At 37.1% G+C, this 18359-nt stretch overlaps 1 pseudogene; it reads left to right on the forward strand.

Annotated features, from left to right (window-relative positions):
* Window positions 1-16474: 16474 nt before the first annotated feature.
* Window positions 16475-17107, forward strand: LOC105745738 (olfactory receptor 52R1-like; annotated as a pseudogene).
* Window positions 17108-18359: the final 1252 nt, after the last annotated feature.

Below are 18359 nucleotides of genomic sequence, written 5' to 3' on the forward strand. Positions count from 1 at the left end.
GAGAATATAGTTTACCAGGGGATGGCGTAGAGATAAGGAATAGCAAGTTAAGATTCAAAATGTACAAGGTTCTTATTAAGAATGATAGAATTGTTCTGGTAATGGATGGTGCTGATGTAGCACAGGATTGTGGATGTAATTAATATCACCAGCTGCATATGATTTAAAGGGGGAATATTAGAATATATATGCCCTAACAGAATAAAATAGTAAAAAACACCATGGAATTACAGAATGCCATGTACTTTAATTAATAGTACAGTTATAAAATTGTGGCATCAACAATTTTCTCAAATATTCCACACCAAAGCAGTGTTGGTGTGGGGTGTGTACAAAATCCGTCATTTTTCATAATTGTTCTGTAAATCTACAGTTTCTCTAATGAAAAAAACAATTATAGGTCTAAATACTTTTCTCAAAAAGTAATTATTCCTAAAAAAAGAAAAAAAAAAGGGTGGGTGTAACTCAGTGGTTGAGTGCCTGCTTTCCACGTACAACGTCCTAGTTCAATCTCTGGTATTTCCTAAAAACTAAATAAATAATTACCAAACTAACTAAGTAAATATACAATTTTTAAAAGTTTTAAAAAGTTATATAGGTTTAATTTAATTAATGAATGAGTGTACAGTCTCTTCAGTTAACCAGAGGTAAATTCTGGTATGGTCAATCAATGTGAAAACCTAATTTCTTTGAATCTTAGATTCTTCACCAATAAAATAATGATGTTGTTGCCTGTTTCTTTGGATTGTTGTAGGGAATAAGTATTTATAGTTTTAAAACCCTTAGAAAACAACCTGGAATGTAGTAATTATTCATACCTCTTCACTGGGCTGACAATAGCTAGTCTTCCTTTGTAGGTCATCTTTTCTCTCACATTTTAAAGTATTAGGCATATTTTTTATCTATGGTACTTCGAAACTCCACAACTCTCTTAATATATAAGCTTTTATTACACTTTTCCTTTTAAAAATTCTTTATGAATAGAATTCCACTGTCTTAAGTATAGCAAAATTTGATGAACTATTATCCTATCAACAGATATTTGGGTTATATCCATATTTGGGCTGCTATGAATACAGCTGCTATAAACATTTTGTGGGAATATGTAAAAATATTCATTTTATTATATGAATCCAGGTAGAAGAGAACTTTCTTACTAAAAGGTATATTTCTCATTATGAGAAAATGCCAAATGATTCCTGATGTGGCCATCCTATTTATATTTCCAGCAACAAAAAATGAGAGCTCCAAAGGCCTCACATTCTGGTTAATACAGTGTTGTCAGTATCTTTAGTTCTAGTTTCTCTAGTGTGTTCATACTGGTATCTCATTTACATTTGATTTCTCATTCCTCTAATGACTAATAATGATGAACACCTTTTCATATGTTTATTGGCCACTCAGCTTGCTTCCTTTGTGAAGTGCCTAATTCATTTGGTTACATTTTAATGAGCCCTTTGCCTTTTTAAAAAACAAATCAATTTTATTGATACATATTGATAAAGCACACAATTTATCTAAAGTGTACAATCAATGGTATTTGGTATAATCACATATTTGCGCATTCATAACTTCTATCATTAATAAAGCATTTTCATTATTTCAATGCTACTACTAATAAAAAAGAGATAAATCAACAAAAAAGGAAATTCCTCATCTCTCAATCTCTCTGTCTCAGCCGCTGTACATAGCTGCTATTTCTGGCTATGCTTGCACAATTATATTTGTTTATTAAGCAGTTTTACTGAGATATATTCACATGTCACATGATCTATCCAGTGTATAATCAATAGATTTTATTTTAGCTGTTAAAAAGCCCTTTATTGTAAATTTTAAAATAAATAGAAAAATAGATTGAAAAAATTACAATTATAAAAGAGAATGCAAGGCCAAGTTAGGTTTACTATAATCAATAATAAAAAATAGCATAGTAACAAACATTTATAAATGTAAGTAATTCAAATTTAATAGAAATTAATTGTAAAATAACTCAATTCTTATATTACAGCTCTAATTATTGGGCATAATACTCTCTAAGAAAGAAAGAAATTTCTTATTTAGTTTTTTTAATTTCCATTTAGGACATAATTCTTTCTAGATAATCTAATTTTCCTATTTGGGAATACTTCAGGTCTTATTGGAATGAACTACAGCTGATAGCAATTGGCCAACTCATAAATTTGTGAGGGAAAAAAACTCAAAATCTTGTTTAACAGTAGTCATAATAAATCATTATTGCACCCGATAGATTATTTTATGAATAAGAAAAGGTTAAAGAAAAATAAGTATCAAAAAATATATATCTCTTCCCCTGCCATCTTCAATTAAAAGCAAGTGCTTATTTTGCATGAAAAGAAAATTACAGAATACTGATCACAGGAACAATTTGTCAATTGCACTAAGTAATTATTGTTCATATACTAATGTTGTTATTTTACATTTTTCTGATCTATTCCAGCTCTTTTTTGGTTACTATTTACATGGAATACCTTTTTTCAACCTTTCACTTTTAACCTGGTTGTGTCCTTATGTCTGAGATGGGTCCCTTGTAGACAACATAGAAATGGTTCATGGTTTTAACCTATTCTATCAGTCTATATCTTTTGACTAGGGAGTTCAAACCATTAACCGTCAGTGTTATTACCCCAAAGCATTGCTTCATACAATTTGACATTCCATTATGTCTTCTTGTCTTTTAGTTTAACCCTTCCTAATCTTCATTTCTAAACTCTTCTCCAACTCTCACCCTTGTTTTCTCCTTTCAAACTGCAGCACCCCATTTAGTATCTCTTGCAAATCTGGTCTTTTGGTAACATTCTATTGGTTCTTGTTTGTCTGTGAAGACTTTGAACTCACCCTCAATTTTGAAGGACAACTTTGTCAGATACAGAATTCTTGGCTAACAGATTTTCTCTTTCAGTACTGTAAATACATCAAACCACTTTCTTCTCTCCTCCATGGTTTTGAGGAGAGGTCAGCACTTAATCTTATCATGTTTCCCTTGTAGATGATGCTTTACTTTTCTTTTACTCCTTTCACAATCTGCTCTCTCCAGTATTTGTCATTTTGAATAGCAGGTGTTCAGAGTAGGTCTATTCAGATTTATTCTCTTTGGGATGCATTCTTCTTGGATACTAATATTTACATCCTTCCTAAGGGTTGGGAAGTTTTTGGTCATATTTCCTCAAACATTCTTTCTGTGCTTTTTCCATTCTCTTCTCCTTCTGGAATACCAAATGAATTTTTTTTCAGTTTGCCTAGTTATTCATTCCCCTGAGACTGTTCCATTTTTCCCATTCTCTTCTCTTTCTGTTCTCTTGTCATTTCCAGTTCAGATATTCTATTTATGAAATCACTAATTCTGACTTCAAGCAATTAAAATCTTCTCTTATTGCCTCTAATGTATTTTTTATTATTTTATTTTATTTTATTTTTTTATTGACTTTGTAATAATATTACATTAAAAATATATATGTGAGGTCCCATTCAACCCCACCCCCCCACCCCCCCTCTCCCCCCCCCAACAACACTCGTTCCCATCATCATGACACATCCATTGGATTTGGTAAGTACATCTTTGGGCACCTCTGCACCTCATAGACAATGGTTCACATCATGGCCCATACTCTCCTCCATTCCATCCAGTGGGCCCTGTGAGGATTTACAATGTCCGGTGATTACCTCTGAAGCACCATCCAGGGCAGCTCCATGTATTTTTAATCTCATCCATTGTGCCATTGTATCTTTCATTCCCGTAAGGTCTGTTACTTTTCTTTTCAGGCTTTCCAATTGTTCTTTTTGCTTTTCCAGTGTCTTCTTTTTCTTCCTTTTTAGCATTGAGCATTTTTACAGCCTATTAAAGACCATTTGTTTGTAAAAGTCTTGACAGTAGTGGCTAGTATTTTAAAATTTATTTATTTTTGCTTCTTTTAAAAAACTTTTATTAAATTGTCTCTTTTTAAAAGATACATAGATCACAAAAATTGTTACTTAAAAAATATTAGGGGTTCATACATACCCAACACCCCAGCACACACTCACTCCTCCCACATCAACAACCTCTTTTGTCATTGTGGCACATTCATTGCATTTGGTGAATACATTTTGGAGCACTGCTGCACTGTATGGATTATAGTTTACATGATAGTTTACACTCTCCCTCAGTCCATTCAGTGGGTTATGGCAGGATTTATAATGTCCAGCATCTGTCCCTGCAATATCATTTAGGACAACTCCAAGTTCCAAAAATGCCCCCACATCTCATCTCTTCTTCCCTCTCCCTGCCCTCAGCAACTGCCTTTGTCAGTTTCTCAAAAAAATAACTATAGATTTGCCATATGATCCAGCATTCCCACTGCTGGGATATATTCAGTGTCTTCCTAATAGTCTTTATTTCATTGATCATATTTTCTATTAATTATTTGCAGTGATTTAAGGGAGTTGTGTGATTTTCACTAATTTATTTGTATTAAATCCTGAATCTCTTCAGGATATTGGTTTGTTCTTTTGGCTCAGCCAACTCTCCCTGTTTCCTAGTATTGCTTCTAATTTTTTGCTGATGTCTAGGCACCTAGACATTTTGGTGCATTTATCCTGATGTATAATTTCCCTCTCTTGCCTATTGTTTTTGTTCTTTTTCACAGCTTTTTTTTGATATTTGGTTCAACTTAATCTCAGTCTTTAAAATTGTCCAGCTCAAGTTTTCAAAATCAGGCCAGGGACTCACTAATGAGATACAAATTTTCTCCCAGGGTTTGTAGGCAGAGGTGGTGAACATGTTTTGTCCCTGCAATTTCCAGACTGACCAGCAGATGCTGCTAGTCAGCACAACTTTTTATGGAGGTGTTTCAGTCTCCTCTTTCCTGTGTTCCTGTGTTGAATCTCCAGATCATGGACTCAAAATGGGCTTTACTGGCTAAAATCACTGAAGAAAAGCACTGTGACCTCCCCTCCATTTTCCCTTGAAACAGTTGCAGTGAGCCAGGTGTTTATCCCAGCTTAATATCTTGGGGTTTGGGGGAGGGTGGTTCCCTTCCTGGTCACCATGTGGGCTGGTAACTCATATTTGTGGTTTTGGCTTCTTTGTCTCTCTGGACCTCAATCTCCTGGGAGTTGTGTAGCACTGTCCTGGTCTGCTGAACACCAAAAGAAGGTCTCTTTGGTAGCCTTTGGCTCTTTATCCTTTGTGTGTGTGAGAGAGAGCATTCAGTTCTGCCTGTTAGTCTGCCACCAAGTTCCCACAATCCTCTAAGCTATTTGCCTTTATAATAATGATTATGGGACTTTCTGAGTCAGCTACTTATATTGTAGATATTTTCTCCCTCTGTAGCTTGCCTTTTTCACTTTTGACTAGTTTTCATCTTTTGAATTGATTTCATTCCTTTTTTTATTTTGAGATAGTTCAATTGTTGACTTTTCTTTCATGGTTAATACATTTTAATTCCTAACTAAGACTTTGTTGCATTTTGCAAGTAAATGTCCCTGTAACTATATATTTTTTAAAATTTATAGGTTTAGCTTTTAAATTTGGATCAAGTTTCATCTCAAAATAAGTTTTTATATTGAGGTAGGTGCTGATGTTCATTTTCATAAGTATCCAGTTTTTCTGATGCCTTAAGGACATTTTTGACTCACTGAATTTCCTACATGCCATTACTGAAAATCAATTATGTATGTTTGGTCTTATTTCTAATAGCTCTCTCATTTTCCAATAATGCCTTTGTCTATCCTTATAGAAATATAAAACCACCCCCAGACTATCTGGAACAAGGAAAATAAGTTTTTTTAAGATTCATGTGCCCACTAAAGAACTTAATTAAAATGTATCTAAAAATTCAAGGGTCCATGTGAAAAACAATTATTTGTAGGTGAAGATTTAGAATAATGGTTAGATTTTCTTCCATCAGTGGAAATGAATATTCTGGAATCTTTGCATTGTCCAGGGCCCTTCCTACAATTTCTCATTAGCAGGGCTCTCCCTAAAATGCACTGGCTCCTGGCTCTGTCCAAGAAGAGCATGGACATGAATTTTCTCTCTCTAAGCAGGTCTGATTTACTTAGTAGATTGTTGTAAATAGCACAAGAGGGTGGAGAGAATTATTATGAGAGCCAGATGATTATATGAGCAAGAAGAACTGAAGGAGAAAACAGTCTATCTTGCACTTTCACTGGTCAAAAAGGAGGAGGTTTGATCTTCCACATCCTTGTTGTAAATTCTGTTCACTTCCTAAGGAGATGAAGACAGTTATGAAAGATCCTTACCATAGCTTAGGAAAATTAGTCTGAAAAATATACTTACCAGGAAGATCAGTTTTTATAGCTTTCAGTCATGTCCCTGCAAACGTAGAGAGAGGGAAATGTAAAAATATTTCTGGGAGGTTTCGAAGTCCCAGGTAAGTTTGGGTGTTATGAGCTTGCATCTGCACCAATCTGAGAGATTACTTTACTGTTTCTAGCAGTTGCTTAGTGGAACAGGGGTAACTGTAGGCAAGTTTGCTTTGAAAGGAAGTTATAGTGGAAAAATAGTTGAGATTATTGAGATGACAGTGGTCAAAATAATGTATCATGTGGACAAAGTTTCATTGAAAAGACTACAACAAAAAAAGAAAAAGTATTGTTAAAATACATATTTATATATATACACACACACATATATAGATGTTAAAGATCTTGATGCTGAGGAACATATATATGGAAAGAGTATAACAACTAGGAACATCAGAAGATGCAGTAAGAGAGTGGGATTCTCAAGATTCAGAGACCAGGAGGCTCTGAGCTATCACTTGGTCCAGGCCATGCCTGTGGTTGACTTTTTGAGATACTGTTGACATCAAGTCAGCAGTTGTCAGGATCTGTGGTATATGGAAGTTTCACAATATTCCAAACATCCTTTTCTGCCCCCATCCTCACAACCCTACTAAAAGTAACGCTCAGATTGGTGTGGCAATGAGTTAATGTAACCAAACTTAACTGGTCTCAAAACTGCCAAAAGTTTTATATAAATTCTAATGGAGTTGGGTTCAGAGCATGACCATGAATCATTTGTCCAAGCCCTAGAGTGTCCATTAGAAATATCACATTTTGGAAGACAAAATTGAGGAGGGGCCAATTGGCATGTCAGTGAGGAAAAGACTGACTTTTTTACTTCAAGGATTCAGCAAGACTACTTAAAAAGCTTGAAAAGTGATCCGGTTGGCCTGACAAGCAATGCCCACTGGACCCTGGATGTCATACCTTCTCAGGTACACCATGGCATTTGGTCTGCTGGGAGAGAGGAGAGAGGTAAGGATATCCAGGCCTTCCTCTAGAGGTCATGCTCTGATTAGGTAAAAAAGACTGAAAAAAAATGATGCTTTGTACTACCTCCAGTATATTGAGAACCTCACAAACAACAGACGAAAGATAGAAATGGACACAGACAAGTAATTTGCAATCTAAAAAAAAGTCCTTAATCACAATGTGAGTGTGAAATGAATATATAAGGAAACCTTGGAAATTTCCTATAAAATTGAATCCCTAAAAGAAATTGTGTCATGACTTTATTTTTTTTACATTTTTTTACTTTATCAAAGTATGTCACTCATATATAAACATACATAAACAATAAGTGTATGTACAGTAATAGTTATGAACTTACAAAACAAACATATACAATATCATACAGAACTCTTGCATCTCACCCTACCAATAATACCTTCCATTGTTGTTAAACCTTTATAACTAATGATTGAAGAGCATTATCAAAATATAACAACTAAGGGAAGTGGCTGTTGCTCAATCAATTGGGTTCCCGTCTACCATATGGGAGGCCCTTGGTTCACATCCCAGGGTCTCCTGTGAAAGCAAGCTGGCCTGCGCCCATGGAGAGTTGATGGCCCATGCCCGCAGAGAGCTGACAGCCTGCACCTGCAGAAACCAGGACAGCAAGATGACACAACAAATGGAGATAAGCTGACACAGAAGAACGCACAGTGAATGGACACAGAGCAGACAGCAAACAAGCTGCAAGTGTGTGTGTGTGGGGGGGGAGGATAAATAAATAAATAATATAAATCTTTAAAATATATACATATATATATAACTCCTCACCAAAGTTTTTTCCCCAACCCTCCGTCATTATCTTTATATCATTTATATATGAACACACATAAACAATAAATGTATTGTAAAACTTATAAACTTACAAAGCAAACATGCATAACACCATGCAAGGGTCCTATACATCAATCTTCCACCAACACTTTGCATTGTCATGAGATGTTTGCTACAAATTATGAAAGAATATTGTCAAAATCTTACTACTAATTATAGTCCTTATCTTATATTTTGTGTATTTCCCCCAACTCACACTACTATTATTCTTTAAATATATTTTTTATGACAGAAATTGTAAACTTATACAACAATCATGCACATGTACAGAATTCCCAAACAACAATCATCTATCAATACACCACACTGTGGCGGAACATTGGTTACAAATAATATCATTTGATTGTTACCAGGTCTGTAGTGTACATTTGGCACACATTTTCCATACTATCCCTTATCAACAAAGTACATCTCTGGCATAGATGCAAGAATATTATATTTTTACCGCTAACCACAGTTCATAGGTCACACCAGTTGTATCTTTCCCATGCTTCTCCATATTCACACCACCCTGCAAAAGTAATGTACATTTACTCTAGCTCACAAATGACAATCTTGCATCTGTACCATCAACCACAATTCTCATCCACCTTTTGGCTTACCATGCTATTCTGTTCCTAGAATATTCTCTAGCGTTCTGTTAATTGACATTTACAAACCTAGACTACAATTTTCAGCCACATCCCCATTTATAAACTATGTGTTACCATCCACTCTATACATATCCACACTTTTACAGTAAAGTTAATTAAAATTGCTACATACATTAAACATTAGTAGTCTATCTCAGTCCTCCTCTTATCTCCTATCTCCTCATATCCACCACCTACCACCAGGTCTTGAAGATATTTTCCTACAATTTCTTTTAGAAGTTTTACAGTTATTGCCTTTATTTTTAGGTTTTTGATCCATTTTGAGTTAATTTTGGGATAAGGTGTGAGATATGGTTCCCCTTCCTTTCTTTTGGCTATGGATATCCAGTTCTTTCAGCACCATTTGCTGAATGGATTGTTCTGCCCAAGCTGTGTGTTTGACAGACTGGTCAAAAATCACTTGACCATACATGTGAGTGTCTGTTTCAGAACCATCAATTTGGTTCCATTGGTCTATGTGTCTGTCTTTATGACAGTACCAAGCTGTTTTTACCACTATAGCTAGGTAATATAATTTAATATATTAAGTCTGAAGAGTTAGAGCCTACTCAGAGATTCATCTCTCTCTTAAAACCCCTGTATAAGGTCCTGATGTATTTTCTTATTCTTTTTCTCTCAGCATTCTCCAATGTACAAGACCAAAGGAATATTTTTTAAAAAATTACAAGCAGCAGAAAAAATAAATTCTCAAATACTGCAAATCACTCAGATTTCAGAAGATATGTTTCAAAACTTAGAAAATGAAAAATATTTGAAAGTGAAAAAAAAAAACATCAAAAGCTACCAAGATTATTAGGTTTATAGGAATATGTGCATGGCAGATAGTGATCATCATAGTCATACAATTTATGCCACATTTTCACACACCATCATAACAAAAGTCATGGATACGATTGAACCAGCAAGATGCCATTAGAGGAAGGAGCTTCTAGATTAGCTTTTACTACAGGGTAGTTAGTAAACACCCAGAGCTATGGAACTAGCTGAAGCACCTGTTTGAGGGCTCCAGGAGACCAGAAGATCATCCTGCAACATCTCTGAAGGAATGGAAGGAGGAAACTGCCCATCTGCCTGAGGATTCTTGGGTAAATTGCTCCATGCCACAGCAGCCAGTCCCCATCCTCCACCTGAGGCACAAGCAGCCTTGGGAGCTGTTCTGTGGCTGGAATTGAAAGCTCCACTTTCTAAAAATGGGGGAGGAAGAGATGGTTGGGCACCACTTCAGCTACCTTTGGTGGACAGACTCAATAATCAGAAGTCTATCACAGCAACCACAGTCATCTCAGACCTGCACTGCATAAAATGCTGCCCATACCTGCAGCTCCATCCCTGTTCCAGCAGAGCCAGTGAGTACCATTACTAGGCTCAAACCCACACCTCACAAATAAAAGCTGAGCTCACCTCAAGTTTAAGAACATAGTTCCTATAACGGTATTTCATGTATCAAAAACTATGAGTTCCCTCAAGAAACATTTTATTTTGAGGTACAGAAATAGAGAATCTGTTCAGGGTATGTTAACTCTATCTATAATATTTGAAAAGAATTTTTAAACTTTTAAATTTCCCATATTCACCATACTTGAAAGAGTACCTGTCAGCAAAAGACTCAAAGAACATATTAATAGTTGCAAAGAGGAGGAAGGAGTGTTTGTCCAGAAAGGAAATTATTCTGTTCTTCCATGTTCTACTCCATAGGCAATATACATTTCAAAATTCAACCAAAAAGGAAACTGATGACCTGGGCTTTTCCCCAGTGAAGCTGCAGAAAACTTCACACTGGACATCAATGTTTGAAAATGGGCTAACATATGGCACACTACATTTAACTGGTATCCTTATCTCTGCTAATCCCTGGTTTGTTCATATGGCTGTGAGGGAAAAAAGACCAGGGAATTTCTGAGATGAATTCACCAGAAACAGGAGAAAGAGCAGAGAGGGGAGAGGGGAGAGGGTTCCTCCTGGAGCCCCCATCCTACATTGCATTACTCCTCCATCAGACATCCAAGAAAAAAACCTCTGAGAGCAGAAAGCTGAGCAGGCAACATGGAATGATTATGTTGAGAGGTATCCATGCCTTGGGGGAAAGTCCATGGGTGAGTCTGGAGTACAGATAGAGGGGACAAAGAGACTGGCTTTTTAAGGGAGCTGCAGAATATAGGTAGCTGAACCTGGGCTAGAAAAGAATTAGGGGGAGGATGGGGCAACATTTGAACATAAGAGATTGTCAGGTATGTTGTTGAAACTATAATGTTGAGAAAATTCTTTAGAAAATATAATAATGAAGATTACCTGTTTAAGATGCTTAAGGGGGGGGCATCTGACACAGGGCAGGCTTCTAGGGAGTGCATGAGTGCTCATTTTGTCATAGTGGGTTATATCATTAAGTCAAGACCCATACAATGAGAGTGAAGGTATACCCACATCCTGGGGAGGTCTGATGTTCTCAAACAGAGGAAAATGTATCTCTTGAAAGAATTGGTGGCTCCCAATGCATTAGGGCAGTCGATTATGTCAAGCCCTCAACATTGTCAAAAGTATCTGTGAATATGCTTCTTCAAGTAATGAAGACTGATTCAAGTAATGAAGATTGAGAAAGGTATTGAATAGATGGAATAATTGTAACTGTGGGTCAGTGGAATTGTTCCACAAGATCATGCCATGATGGATATAGGATATGTTAAATGATACCAAAAATGTAAAAAGTATATAGGCTAAAATGTAAAGCATAATGTAAAACATAAGATAACTAAAAATTTAGAAAATTGTATAGTCTAAAATACAAACCATAATGTAAACCCAAATGGAACCATGTTTGAAAGCTATGTTTCAGTATCTGTACATCAGCTGCAGCAAATATAATATGAACATGTAAAAATAACATTGCTGGGGAAGGGACAAAGTGTTTGATGTTGGATATGTGGGAGTACCATATATTGTATATGTGAATTACTGTGATCTAAAACTTTTGTAAAGTTTTGTAAAGACAAACTTAATAATTATGAAAAAAAAGGATGTAGACACTGAGGAAGAACTTAAAGAAATTACCTTGCCTCTGTACATACCAGGGAATACCTATTGCAGTGATGAAAGGCAAAACGTCAAAAACAAAGCTTTTTCGTTTTTTCTTTTTTTGATACCCCAAATTATTTTTCTTTATTTAATTTTTCTAAATTAGTATGTATTCTATATCTAACATTTAAACCCATCACTGTATTTCATTTTCCTATTAATTGAATTTGGCAATATATTAGGCTTCATTTTTGAAGAAATTTTGGACCACAGAGAGGTTCAACTATGGCAGGGGAGGAACAGTGGTGGGGGTTGTTATTGATGGGAGGCACATGGTTGGGAGGGAGTTCTCCAGGGCATGTATACAGGATACATAAAAATGTTTGGGTATTTTCATAGAAGTTACAGCTAAAAATGACAACTGAGTTCTTAGCCAGAGGAGCTCTATCACATTCCCCAAGGGAACAGCAACAATCCCCCAAGTGCAATGGCTAAGACCAATAAAGAAGGATGGTCTAACAATGAGCCCTTGATACTGATGACTATGCTTATAAACCTGTGCACCTGAAATAGGAACTAAGCCTAGAGCTGCAGGGTTCCTAAGAGTTCCCTCCTGAGAGCCTCCATGTTGTTCAAATGTGGCAACTTTCTAAGCCAAACTCAGCATGTAAATGCATTACCTTCCCCCCAGTGTTGGACATGACTCCCAGGAATGAGCCTCCCTGGTGCCAAGGTCTTACTACCAAGCACCAGCTGATGATGTAACTAGAAAAAGACCTTGAATAAAAGGGTCAACTCAGACAAGCAGAATATCTCAGCCTACATGTGATGGCAGGTGTTAAAAACTGCTTTTTGACCTTGAATAAAAGGGGGAAATGGAAAGGACAAATGAGTTTATATGGCTATGAGTCTCCAAAAAAGAGTTGGGAGGTAATCAGAGGGGTCGTGCTTATGCATTCTTCAGGAGACAGCCAAAATAGATACAATCCAAGGTATTGGCTCTCCTGAGGGCTACAGAGACCCACAGGTTCTATGGTCATGGAAGATGGATCCGGATTTCAGTGCCATGTCATTTGGCCTGACTTTGGAGTTTGTGTTCCTGATTGTGATGGAGTTGGACTCAGATGTGGTCTTTCTATACATGCCTCTTCTGTCATTTTTACTGGACCTGTGGTTGGCACTGGAGTTGGTGTATACTCAGGAGACCTGAATCTCTGGACTGTCCATGTGACAGCCAGGCCCTGAGCCTCAGCAGATTTGCAACTCCTACCCTCTGGTTTTTTGGACTTACTGTGGCCAGTTAACAGGGAGGTGAAGAAGGTCAACCACCACACCAGGGAGCCAAGAGTGCCTACAACTGCAGGAGAATTGCATTCATCATCCATGAGGAATCTAAGCCCCCTTTCGATGTAGAGAAGGAGTGGACATAATCATCCCAGGGTTCACAGGATGGAGGAATATGGATTAGAGTGGACTTACTGATATTCTATTCTGGAATTATTTTGTGATTAGTAATGGAAGAAATTGTAGCATTGATGAGGGAGAAAGTGGTCACGGAAGCTGCTGAGGGTAAGGAGAGGGAAGAAGAGATATTATGCGGGGTCATTTTCAGGACTTGGAGTTGTCCTGGGTGGTACAGCAGGGACAGATGCTGAACATTGTATGTCCTGCCATGGCCCAGTGGGTGGACTGGGGGAGTGTGTAAACTATAATGTAAACCATTATCCATGTGGTGGAGCAGTGCTCCAAAATGTATTCACCAAATTAGATGAGTGTCCTACGAGGACAAAAGAGGTTGTTGATGTGGGAGCAATGGGGTGAGGGGAGTGTAGGGTATATGGGGACCTCTTATATTTTTTGAGTGTAATATTTTTACAAAATTAAAGAGAGAAAAAAAAAAAGAGTATAAAACAGATAGGTCTTCTTTTACATCCATGGCAGAAGGTGATAAAGATACCCACACCGAGAAAGTCATCCTTCCCCAGATATGTCAGGGGCTCAATCTGGAGACTATCCTGGAGACATCCAGGCCCATGAAGGAGGGGAGCACAGCATCCAGAGGCAGGGGCCCTGGGTGCAAATTCATATTTGGCCCTGATGTAGGATTTACATGTACAACTCCCCTTCTTACCTGACTTCCTCACTGTAAGGCAACCATCTTTGCTCTACCTAACCAGGGTGGAGTACAACCACTCTCCAGCAGAGGCAGCAGAGTATATACTATCAGCAGCACTGGCTGTGGAGTCCTTCACTATGACAGTAATTTATTATGTGGCCCAAGTGTAAGTCGCTTAACTCTTCTGAGATTTTTCTCATTGTAAAATGAGGATTCAGAGTTGTTTTTCTTTTTTTTTTTTTTAATTATGGGGCCAGGGAATGAACCCAGGGCTCATATGTGGGAAGCTGGTAAGCTGGTGCTCAACCACTGAGCTACACAGGCTCCCCTGTGTAGGTTTATTCACAAGTCTGTTGTTTCTGTTTTCAGGAGGTACTGGGGATTCAACCTGGGACCTTGTACTTGGGAAGCAGGCACTCAATCATTTGTGCTCCATCTGCTCCCCGAGGTTTTATGGGAGTTAAAAACAATAAATATTAAAAATAGAACAGTACTGCAACAAGAAAAATATTGATGTCCTCCAGAAGGAATCAGAGATTGTTAGACTTGGTGAAACTTTATCCTTAGCTGCCATCTCCACTAGCACCTGATGTAGGAAAGGGAATGGTCTAAGTATGTTCTTCCCTGAGACTCTAGAGCTGAGTGTTCACAAGTGGAGAGGACACAGGGGGCAAAGGGCAGGTATTAAGGAGGACTCTGGCTCTTACAGAGTATTTAAGACTTTTCATTGTCCAGGTCGGGCAGAAGGGAATAATATAGACCCCTAGGACCCAGATAACCTGTGTTCTTGAATTTCCTCCATATCCTAGGTATTAGTACATGTTTCAAATAACAATATAGCTACTATCCAGTTGGAAAGGAACTGTGGAAAAAGCTTCTGATTTAGAGCAAGACTGATAAAATTAGAACCTCTTTCTCTCCATCATTAGGATTCTTTATAAACCAAGAAGTAATGTGTTTAGAGTAAATCAGGAGGAGGGTAGGCCTAGGTAGGATCTTGAAGAAACCTTCTTCTAGAACTATGTGGTCTAGTTGAATGAAACTTTTGTTTCTTATCAGTGTTGATTTGTTAAAAGGCATTGAAAATGATATTCATTTTTCCTAGATGTTTCTTCTCTGGGGGAAATAAGAACCAAAACTTCCAAACGAACACTCAGGACAACTGAGAGTAATACTGGAAAGATGCTGGTAAGACACATGTGAGCTGCTGTGCCATCGACTCTGAGAGAGGGGGCAGTCACCAGGAGATCAGACACTGGGATTCATCCATGCCGAGCAAGGGGGGCAGAGAGACCTTCCCAAAGTCATTCTGTGGCCAGCAGGGCAATCACTGATAGGAGAATTTGGCATAAATCTCCTGTGGGCCTGAAATCAAAGTGATGTCCTAAGGGCTGCCCTGAGTTATTGGGACATTTTAACCATTTCATCAGCTAATGGGTCCATTTCCACTAAATTATGTCATTTGTTTGTTAAGTCCTTCAGCAAGTCCTTATTGAACTCCTATTCTGTACCAAGCTCACAGGTTCTAGAGATTGTGCAGGCTTCTGGGCTGACATCTTGAAAATGTATCATCAAGAACAGGAATTGGAAACCTTTGCAGTTATAACTAAATTCAGTTTGCAGACTAATTTTGTAAATAAAGTTTTACTGGAATAGAGTCACACTCATGCATTTATGAATTATCAGAGGACGCTTCTGCTTTATAATGAAAGAAATAACCTTCGACAAAGAGAATGTGTGGCCCTCAAAACCTAAATCATTTTTACAAAAAAATTAAATCCCTGATCTAGGACTTACTTCACAATAAAAATAATAGGTTGAATTATAATTACACAGTTGGTCAGTGGTAATCTTGTAGTGACTATCTTTGAGTCTAAGCTAACTCAACATTACTCAAAAACTAAAAGGGCTTTTAATCCATGATTTCAAAACCTGCTTATTATCCTATAAAATTATGCATATAAAGGCTTAAACATCAGATGAAAAGGACATATAGGAAGTGGTTGAACAGGTAAATTCTTAGTTCTAAAGAATAAGGGCAAGCATTACAATGACATTATTTGCCAAAATAGTTCTTATTTACAATTCTCTTTAAAGAAAAATATTGATTCTTGCAAAATAATAAAACTTCGACTTATATGTTCTGATCCCATTTTTAAAGGAATAACTAAGAAGTTTAAGGCATAGCATTTCTTCATGTTGAAAAATCATATTAACAGTTTAAATTATCCAGTTTACCATTAAATCCAATTTCCACCAATTGCCCTAACAAAAAGACTTCTAATTAATCATAAATAATTGCTTTGATTGTTATAACCTGCAGAAAGTAGTCAGTTCCAATAGAGAGCAATTTAGGCAAACCATGACATTGACTTCCTGGAATAGATCTTCACATCCTGCATCTTTTATTCTGCTTCGAATCTTAGGACTTGAGAATTCCCTCTTCTGAATTTCTTTTCCATTCTGTACTATGTATGCTTTTACTGTACTGGACAGTATCTCTGTCCTTCATGTAATCCAAACTGACCACACACTCCATGAACCCATGTACCTCTTTCTGGTCATGCTGGCTATCACTGACCTGGTCCTCTCTTCCTCTTCTCAACCTAAAATGTTGGCCTTACTTTGGTTTCGTGCTCATGAGATTGAATACCATGCCTGCCTCATCCAGGTGTTCCTCATTCAAGCCTTCTCTTCTGTGGAGTCTGGGGTGCTCATGGCCATGGCCTTGTACTACTACGTGGCTATCTGCTTCCCACTGCACCACTCCAGTGTTCTGACCCCTCTGTTGTGGGCAAACTGAGGGCAGATGTGATGATAAGAAGGATGCTGTAGGTCAGCCCCTTCAGTCTCATGTTCTCCTGAATGGCCTTCTGCCACAACCAGGTCATTCCTAAATCATAATGTAAGCACTAGCGTCAGTTGTTGATCTGTGCTCTTTGCAGTCTTCTCTGTGGTTAGCTTTGATGTAATTGTCATCAGTATCAACTATATCATGTTTTTGAGAGCTGTGCTGCAGTTGCCCTCAAGTGAAGCCTGGCTCAAGGCTTTTGGCACATGTGCCTCCCATATCTGGGTCATATTAGCCTTGTATATCCCAACCCTCTTTACTTTCGTTACTCACTGCTTTGGCCATCATGAGCCCCACGTTGTATACATCATGTTTGCTAATCTCTAATCACACCTCCCATATTCAACACCATCATCTATGGAGTTAGAAACACACAGATCCAGGACAGGGTTTTACAGGGATGTTATGGGAAAGATTCCGGAGTCCAGGGCCATAGCATCACCACCACTCCAATCACTAGCCTGTTCAGGGGATTGAATGTGGAAATGTGCCAGGCCATCACATATTCCTTTAAAGTCATCTCTGCGAATAAGTGGCACAGAAGTTGGCAACCCTCCTGTGGCAAGAGAAATAACTTTCTGGACACACAGATCAAGAAAGAGGTCAACAGCCAAGATGTTCTGATGCAGACAGATGTGGTTGATATAAAAACTGAATTGATCTATATTCTTTATCAGCAGAGAATAATAAGAAAAATATTTTCATCTATCAAATTAGTGATGATGTTTTCAAGTGTCATTTTCCACAGGCAATTAAAGTTAATAGGATAGGTTTTTTTTCCCATTGTACAAAGAAGTTGGTAAAACATTGTTTAATTAATTTGGATATTTACATCAAGGCAATTAAAAATGCATTTAAAATTCCTAATCTATGAATCACTCTAGAAATAGAATTTGAGGGAACATATATATATATATACACAATATGTACAACATAAAATAAGAAAAACATGAAAACATTCAAATGTTGATATATATGAATGCAGAAACAGCAATGCACAATTGAATATTAGTTGTCATTTAAATATTTAATTTGTCAAGAGTGTCTGAAGATGTGAAAAATGACCATGACATAATATTTAACACAAAAGGAAAAAAAGACAATTGCTCATTGTATCTGATGCCAATTTTAAAGGGGATTATATAAGCTTAGAAAAAAATGAGAAATTCATGCAAACACTAAAAATAATAATTAAGGTAGTGAGATTTGTGACAGTTTCATTTACTTTTCACATTTGTGTATTTGTAAAAAATTATCCTTATGTAAATATGTTTCATTTTAGGATGACAAAAATAATTTTAAAAACAACAAAAATGTATTAAAGAGATTAATTCAGTGCCAAAGCACAGGTGAGTAGAGTGGGAAATCTGAGAGAATGAGGGACTGTGAAGCAGATTAAGTTCCACAAATGCTTGAAAATAGAGACGTGAAAATTGGTGTCAGAATCACAACTTCTTGACATTGTAACCATGAGGAATAGGTGAGCTGAAATGTTGGTCTCTCTTCTCTAAAATTTACCGACTCCCTGAGGGAAATAAATTTCAGAATGAAAGAAGATTTTGTGAAAAAATGGGGAAGA

This window comes from Dasypus novemcinctus, chromosome 10, assembly GCF_030445035.2.
Source record: "Dasypus novemcinctus isolate mDasNov1 chromosome 10, mDasNov1.1.hap2, whole genome shotgun sequence".
Taxonomy (NCBI): domain Eukaryota; kingdom Metazoa; phylum Chordata; class Mammalia; order Cingulata; family Dasypodidae; genus Dasypus; species Dasypus novemcinctus.